General features: G+C 43.0%; 1 protein-coding gene across 2 annotated transcripts in view; it reads left to right on the forward strand.

The window, feature by feature from the left end:
• The first annotated feature begins 395 nt into the window (after positions 1-395).
• LOC110526223 (apoptosis regulator BAX) overlaps positions 396-8,743 on the forward strand; it is a 20,763-nt gene continuing 12,415 nt past the window's right edge. Inside the window, exons 1-2 of one of the 2 annotated variants that reach the window (XM_036980583.1) lie at positions 396-671; positions 2,129-2,222. The gene's annotated coding sequence lies outside the window, so the exon portion shown is untranslated. The remainder of the gene's footprint in view (positions 672-2,128; positions 2,223-8,743) is intronic. The other variant, XM_036980581.1, reaches the window with a different exon arrangement.

Below are 8,743 nucleotides of genomic sequence, written 5' to 3' on the forward strand. Positions count from 1 at the left end.
CATGCACAGTACCTGCATCATGTGCCGCTGCTGGAGGCAGTGGATCAAACCATTGTGAGACAAAAGGCGGGGGGTCGCAATCTTTTGAAACTTAAAAACGTGCTATTAAGTGTCTATAATCAGCACAAGTGCTTTCATTGCGTATTAATATTATTGAAATTACATAGTTATGTTTACAGTGATATATTGGGGGGGACAAATCATATTTGCCCCAGGATGGGGTGGTCGTGTCCCCCCTGTCCCCCCTTGGATTTCCGCCTATGGTCACACCCTGATCTGTTTCACCTGTCCTTGTGATTGTCTCCACCCCCCTCCAGGTGTCGCCCATCTTCCCCATTATTCCCTGTGTATTTATACCTGTGTTCTCTGTTTGTTCATTGACAGTTTGTCTTTTTTGTCAAGTCAACCAGCATTTTTGTTATCAGCGCCTGCTTTTCCCAGTTTCTCTTTTTCTTGCCCTCCTGGTTTTGACCCTTGCCTGTTCAGACTCTGAGCCCGCCTGCCTGACCATTCTGCCTGTTCCAGATCAAAACTCCAGACCTACAACCTAATTATGACCAAAATTAACCGGAACGATTACTGCTACTAAATTTTCCTTTTCCAAGCCATACGGAGGGTGCTCTAGCAAACAAACAGCAGAGACCTGAGGACACCATCCAACCTGGAACTGAGTGAGTAGTGTTTGGTCTGATGCTATTTTGAAAGCCAATACGAAAAAGGGAAAAAAAAGTACATTACAATTAAATATTTTACTTTATTGGGACTGAAGACTGAGTTAAGGCTGCAGGGCTTGCAAGGACAGACCAGATACAACTTCAATTAGCACTGAGGTATGAAGTAAAAGATGTCGAGGCCTTTGGGCCAAACAAGTGGCAGGAGTCTTTGAAGCACCCTTATGAAGCCCCCTCCTGCTGTTCAAAGACCATTCACTGGCATTTTCTACAAGAAATCTCCCTCCAGATATAAAAGCTTCTCCCAAGTGGGTGTGACACCTACTCCAGTTGCCTGCTGCACTGCAGCTTGGATTCCACATGGTGATCTGTTCACCGTCTGCCCTGGCCTGTACCCCACCACACTCCCGACTCTCTCCCAAGCTTTCACTCGCCTCCAGTACACAAGCACTGTTGGGGCAAGTGACTGAATTTACAATGGCTAGCCCCAAGTCGTTATATATTTCTTGTGCTTTTTGCTATTTGCCTCATGACTCCTGCATGCTTTGTTAACTACAAACTTTATTTACCCAAACATGCGATAGACTATGTTTGTTCCCACACTTGGGACTCTGACTCTCTATTGGTTACAGACTTTTGGCCTCCCATCCTATTTAACCACCTCTCGACAGTTTTGTATTCATGATACCTAATGAAATTCCTGTACAATATAATCTTGTTGCCATCTGATGCACATTCAGATGTCATAAATCAGCACTGCAGAGCTCTCCCTGTGCTATGTCGGGCCTTGATTGTATTACTGTTGATGATATCTGGAAATGTGCATGTACACCCTAGCCCATCTACTGTTGCTAGCCCCAATACTGACTTGTGTTCTCATATCTGCATCACTGATTTCTGCTCTCGTAAAAGCCTGGGTTTTCTGCACGTTAACACTAGAAGGTTATTCCCTAAAATGGATCAATTGAAAGTGTGGGTTCACAGCTCCAATCCAGATGTGTTGGTCATTACTGAGATGTGGTTAAGGAAGGAAGGATGGGTATTATGCTCTCAGCTGCACCGATGTCCTATGAAGAAAGTTTGTAATCAACCTAAGCCACTGCAGTATCTCAACATCTGTGGCATTATTGATATCAGAACTATTATTTTGTACTTTTTGATTATTTTGTGTTTTGAATACTGATGTTAGCCTTTCTGTCTTGCTGATCAAAAGGTTATAACCAGATCTTCCAAAGGTGGGGGAGTGGCAATCTTTACCAAGGATCACCTTCAGTGCTCGGTTGTCTCCACCACGTCTGTCCCCAAACAATTTGATTTGTTGGTTTTAAGCATTAAACTTTCAAATAGTTCTGTTGACTGTTGCTGGGTGCAATAGTCCTCCATCAGCACTGGCCTGTACCTACCTGCCCTAAGCTCTCTCCTGGCACCTTACACCAAGTCTGAATTTGTCCTGCTAGGTGACCTAAACTGGGACATGCTTAAACCACCTGACCAAGTTCTGAAGCAACGGGACTCCCTAAATCCTTCTCAGAGTATTACCAATCCCACAAGGTATGTCTCCAAACACCCAGTTAAGGCTATTCTCCTTGCTGTTATCCTCACATGAGTTCCAAATATTTCTAATGGTCGCCCCCAGCGTGAGTTGTATTACATCAGAATGCACTCACTGTTCCAACAGGACAGTAAACACGCACTGCCTGCTAATTATCTATAAGCTATGTTTCAACTTGTCAATTTCAAATGATTTTCTAACAAGTTGCATTTTCTAACAACAGTTTGAATTGAGGTGTGTTCCGCCTCATTAATCTATATAGAAGTCTTCTATTTCAACGCTGCAGATTATTTATATTTGAGGCTTTACTGAGCTGGACAAACATCTCTCTTCGAGGAGAGTCCACAAACTTCACTAATGTTTGTGCAGATCAAGTATGCAGATATTTGCAAAGTCTTGCATGAATTGGAACATTTTCTGGCTGTCGCCTGCATTGCCTTCTGTATTGTTTTCCTTATAATTAATAACTTTGGACATTGCTATCAAAGTAAGTCCCTTATTTCCTGTATATCGTGTTGTCGTTTCTACTGCAGGCGCATACAGTATGTATGTATGTATGGAGCATAATGCATTTACAGTTATATGCATGTTTTCAAGTACTGGTGACAACTAATGCATTCTGATATTGCATAGATTGTAATGGACACCTACGATGTGTGTAAAATACTTTTTTGAGGGTTGTACTGATTATAATGAGCTAATGCTAAGCTATTTGCCAGCTATGTGTGCTGCCATGTTTGACATTATACAATGCATTCTGTCAGACCAAAGATGTTATAATGAGGTGAAGGAATGGTTCACTCATCTTTCGGGTAAACTTCCGGAAGTTAATTTTCGTAGATGACACCCCCCCCCCCCCCCCCCCTCCCCCGTTCAACATGCATACTATAAACAGACCAAACTCATCTTGTCTCCTCTTATTATCTTGGTTGATGTGAAAAAACAAACATGCTGGAGTGCACAAACTACCCATCAGATTACTTTTGATTTCTAGAAAGTGTTTTGCTCAATTATTTCGATCAATGGTCAAATCACCAGTGATTTGACTAATTATAAATAGTAATTGCTATTAGCTAATTCGTATTGTAGTTTCTGTCAGTTGAGAGTTATAAAAATATGACTGCTTGTGTTATGTAAATCTTTCCTCAGTTAGCGCTAGGACAAATGTAGCCTACATTTTGCAGTTTGGATGATTGTGTTTTGCTGTAGCAACTTCTGTGAATGTCTGAACATTGCATCCAAAAAATAAACTGGTCACATTCTGGACATCACTGTGTTTGTGAAAAATGTTTCTGTGAAAAAAGTGTGGCCAGCTCCAAATGCTGATTACTGCGCCAATTGAAACTGGACGTTCTAAATAAGCGTTCTAATCACACCGGTAGGGACCACTGTAGAATGATTACAGGCTTTTGTTGGTACGTGTGAAAAGGTTCAACTTGACCCCCAAAAAACATTTGGGTCAGATGGTTTAGACCCTTTCTTCATTAAGGTTGCTTCCCCTATCATCTCTGACCCTTTTTAACCTGTCTCTCCTTTCTGTGGAGGTTTCCATTGTTTGTAAGGCAGCTATGGTTCATCCGTTATTTAAAGGGGAGATCAAGCTGATCCTAACTGATATATATATATATATATATATATACCTATTTCTAGTTTGCCCTGTTTATCAAAAGTGTTGGAAAAACTTGTCAATAATCAACTGACTGGCTTTCTTGATGTCTATAATATTCTCTCAGGTATGCAATCTGGTTTCCGCTAGGGTTATGGATATGTCACTGCAACCTTAAAGGTCCTCAATGATGTTGCCCTTGATTCTAAGCAATGATGTGCTGCTATTTTTATTGACTTGGCCAAAGCTTTTGATACGGTAGACCATTCCATTCTTGTGGGCCGGCTAAGGAGTATTGGTGTCTCTGAGGAGTCTTTGGCCTAGTTTGCTAACTATCTCTCTGAGTGCAGTGTATAAAGTCAGAAAATCTGTGTCGGCCACTGCCTGTCACCAAGGGAGTACCCCACGGCTCAATCCTAGGCCCTATGCTCTTCTCAATTTACATCAACAACGTAGCTCAGGCAGTAAGAAGCTCTCGCATCCATTTATATGCAGATGATAGTCTAATACTCAGCTGGCCCCTCCCTGGATTTTGTTAAATACTCTACAACAAAGCTTTCTTAGCATCCAGCAAGCTTTCTCTACTCATAACCTTGTTCTGAACACCTCCAAAACAAAAGTTGTGTGTTTTGGTAAGAAGAATGCCCCTCTCCCCACAGGTGTGATTACTACCTCTGAGGGTTTAGAGCTTTTTTTTTATTTAACCAGGCAAGTCAGTTAAGAACAAATTCTTTATTACAATGACGGCCTAGGAACAGTGGGTTAACTGCCTAGTTCAGAGGCAGAACAACAGATTTTTACCTTGTCAGCTCAGGGATTCAATCTAGCAACCTTTCGGTTACTGGCCCAACGCTCTAACCACAAGGCAACCTGCCGTAGTCACCTCATACAAGTACTCGGGAGTATGGCTAGATGGTACACATTCCTTCTCTCATCACATATCAAAGCTGCAGGCTAAAGTTATATTTGAACTTGGTTTCCTATATTGTATTCGCTCCTCTTTCACCCCAGCTGCCAACTAACCCTGATTCAGATAACCATGCTAGATTACGGAGACATCGTTTATAGATCGGCAGGTAAGGGTGCTCTCGAGCGGCTAGATGTTCTTTACCATTCTGCCATCAGATTTGCCACCAATGCTCCTTACAGGACACATCGCTGCCCTCTATACTCCTCTGTAAACTTGGCATCTCTGTATACCCGTCGCAAGACCCACTGGTCGACGCTTATTTATAAAACCCTCTTAGGCCTCACTCTCCCCTATCTGAGATATCTACTGCAGCCCTCATCCTCCACATACAACACCTGTTCTGCCAGTCACATTCTGTTAAAGGTCTTCAAAGCACACATCCCTGGGTCGCTACTCTTTTTCAGCTCGCTGCAGTTAGCGACTGGAACGAGCTGCAACAAACACTCAAACTGGACAGTTTTATCTCAATTTCTTCATTCAAAGATTCAATCATGGACACTCTTACTGAGAGTTGTGGCTGCTTTGTGTGATGTATTGTTGTCTCTACCTTCTTGCGCTTTGTGCTGTTGTCTGTGCCCAATATTTGTACCATGTTTTGTGCTGCTACCATGTTGTGTTACTACCACATTGTTGTGTTGTGTTGCTGCCTTGCTATGTTGTCTTAGGTCTCTCTTTTATGTAGTGTTGTCTCTCTTGTTGTGATGTGTGTTTTGTCCTGTATTTATATTTTATTTGTTTATTGTTAATCCCAGCCCATGTCCCCACCTTTTGGTAGGCCGTCATTGTAAATAAGAATTTGTTCTTAACTGACTTGCCTAGTTAAATAAAGGTAAAAAAATAGAAGCTGTTTTTCAGTCACTCAGTCCCAGCTTTTATGCACCTGTACTGACCTCGCCTATGGATGGTAGCGGGGTGAACAGGCAGTGGCTCGGGTGATTATTGTCCTTGATGATCTCTTTGGCCTTCCAGTGACATCGGGTGCTCTAGGTGTCTTGGAGGGCAGGTAGTTTTCCCCCGGTGATGCGTTGTGCAGACCGCACCACCATCTGGGGAGCCTTGCGGTTGATGGCGGTGCAGTTGCCATACCAGGTGGTGAAACAGCCCGACAGGATGCTCTCAATTGTGCATCTGTAAACGTTTGTCATGGTTGTTGGTGAAAAGGCACATTTCTTCAGCCTCCTGAGGTTGAGGCGCTGTTGTGCCTTCACTGCTCTGTGTGGGTGGACAATTTCAGTTTGCCTGTGATGTGTACGCAGAGGAACTTAACTTTCCACCTTCTCCACTACTGTCCCTTCGACGTGGATAGGGGGGTGCTCCCTCTGCTGTTTCCTGAAGTGATGCTCCTAAACATGTGATACCTCTAAACATAAATGACCAAAACACACCACACAATTACATTAGGACAGGCCTAAAGTGGTATTCTGAACCAGTCTGGTTTCCAGTAAACCAATAGGCTCTCCCCTAGCCACAATAGGCTACCTGCTTACACTGGCAGGGGAAATCTATCAACATCACACCATATGGCAATGTGGGAGCTGGTGGTAGAGCCTCATGTCTTCCATGAGGGCATAGTGAAACAGTCCATTGGGCTTTTGTTATGTGGTAGAAAAACCAGACAAGCAAGATGGCTGGGGGGAAGCAGGTGGAGTGTGAAGGAGGGGGGGTTGGGACACTAAAATCTCATGTCTGCTCATCAAAACAGAAATGACACAGCACCACCTAGGGCTAGGCTATTAGTGACCATGTAAAAATGCTGTGTTTATTTTGGTGCTGCTCTGTGTCGGTGTCCTCCTACAGATTGCCTCCTTGATAGTCTATTTCTAGTAGAGGAGAATTCCATAGGGCAACATCCCCCTAAAGAAGTTGGTAGTTTGAGTAAAAAACATTGTAAAAAGGTAAATCCCATGAATGCAATGTATTAATTTAGTTCAAACTAATAAAGCACTGCAGTGTCTGCAAAAATGCAAATTCACAACTTTGTTAAACTAAAATGTTCATTTTTAAATAATGTGCGTGAATGTTCTGTCTGTTATTGTGTCATTTAATTAGGTTAATTTAAGGATGTGAGTCTCGGTCAGTGTAACGCCTGTACCTTTTAAATCACGAAAGACAATAATTTAGCCTAGGCTACACCAGGGCTTTTCAAACTTTTCCTCCACATGGACCCCTGCCAAAGGCAAACCGGCAACCTATCACAAAAAAAAGTAATGTCTTGTCAAGTAGAAGTAATCCTTTTTTAAATGAATAGATTTGTTAAACAGTTTCATTATTTGACCTCCCCACAGAACATTGGAAAAGGAAGAGTTAACTCTAACATAGTCATAGCTAGAAAGGTATCATTGCAGTGGAGAGACATTTTGCTGTTGTATTGCTAATGATCTGCAATTCTACACATTTTTCCATTGCGCTGAGAGAACATTTAGCAGATTTGAAGCTAATTTCCAGCAATTCTACACAGTTTTGCATGGAGCTGAGAGACAATTTTGCGGTTTGTAAGCTAATTTCCTGCAAATCTATGCATTTTGCCATAGCTAATGCTGTGTTCCTCTGCTCAAACAACAAAATCAATGAGCATGTGTCATGAATGCCCTTTTTATTTCATTTTCGATTCTCCCTGACTGTCTAGTCATTATTTGATTGTTAGTTCTCAAATATGGTAATATAAAAAAATATATATATATATATATATATAGTTCAATATCTTTTCTGCATGCTTTCGATCTGGCCGCAAATCCCAGTTGGATTTGGGCGACACTGTACTACAATGTAGGATCGGGAAGGGAGCATGGCAGTACCCGTGGCTAGATACTGAGGTTCCTGAAGTCCCACATGGAGATGGAATTCATGTTGGAGGCCCAGGCAAGGAAGAGGGCAGATGGCAAGAAAAGCAGAAAAAAGGGTGCGAGGTGCAAACCCAAACCGACTGCGAAATACAAGCCGAGGACTTTCTCCTTTGGGTCAAGTTCAGGAGATAAAATTGCATGTTACACACTTGAAAACACTGAGCAGTCGACGGATAGTGAACTTGAAATTGAACCTGACAAAAGTGAGGCGCCAAGTCACCCCAATGATCAGGAAAATGCCCTGGATGACTCTGGCCCAGTGGGAGTACAATTCATGGAGAAAGTGGATCCATGCCTTTTGGATGATCCGTTTATGGAAGGAGTTGGGTTCGGTCAATTCAATCAAACTATGCTGAGGGGGATTTCTTGTGTGTCTGCTGCTCAGAGGGAGAGGGGGCGTTTCAAGACTCGGGATGAAAGCAGTGTCATGCCACCGGTCCTGTGTTGCTCTCCGGAGCAGAGCGCCGCTGAAAGGAGTGATAACTGGGTTGGGGTTGAGTGTTAAGTTGGCTCGACGGAAGTTGGGAATCCCCATTGTCTATGATGCGTTCCATTAATTGGTGCGACGCAGATGTTTGGTGCAACGTAGTTTCGCTGGAAAAAAATTTAGTGTTTCAATTGTGGGGGTGGCAATGTTGCTGGAGATCAGAAATGTTCTGTTCGAGTGAGACAGATTGAAGTTTCCAGGGTGAGAGCAGTGCAGAATGTGTCATATGCTGAGGCAATGAGGAAAGTAGAGGATGGTGGGCAAAGGGTGAGGGAGTCTGAGAGGATCCCTATGAGTAGTAGACCAGTACAGAGTGACCTGAACAGTTTCTTGGTGTTTATTACTATGGTCATTATTTGTACCACACGGATGGAAATGAAATCCCAGGAGATTGAATTGGTAGTAGCAGCAGTAGAGACGTTTTGGGGTGTCAGATATTTTAGTGCAGAAGAACTACATGGGGTTTTGAGAGATGGGGTTCCAGCCTCCCAGGCCAACGGCCTGGTGTAGGATCTGCTTGGGCCAAAGTAGTGGGAAAGGGTGGTGGGGTGTGTTGGGGATAGTGGTGTATATACACTGAGTGTACAAAACATTAAGGACACCTGCTCTTTCCA

The sequence above is a fragment of the Oncorhynchus mykiss genome, chromosome 6, assembly GCF_013265735.2.
Source record: "Oncorhynchus mykiss isolate Arlee chromosome 6, USDA_OmykA_1.1, whole genome shotgun sequence".
NCBI lineage: Eukaryota > Metazoa > Chordata > Actinopteri > Salmoniformes > Salmonidae > Oncorhynchus > Oncorhynchus mykiss.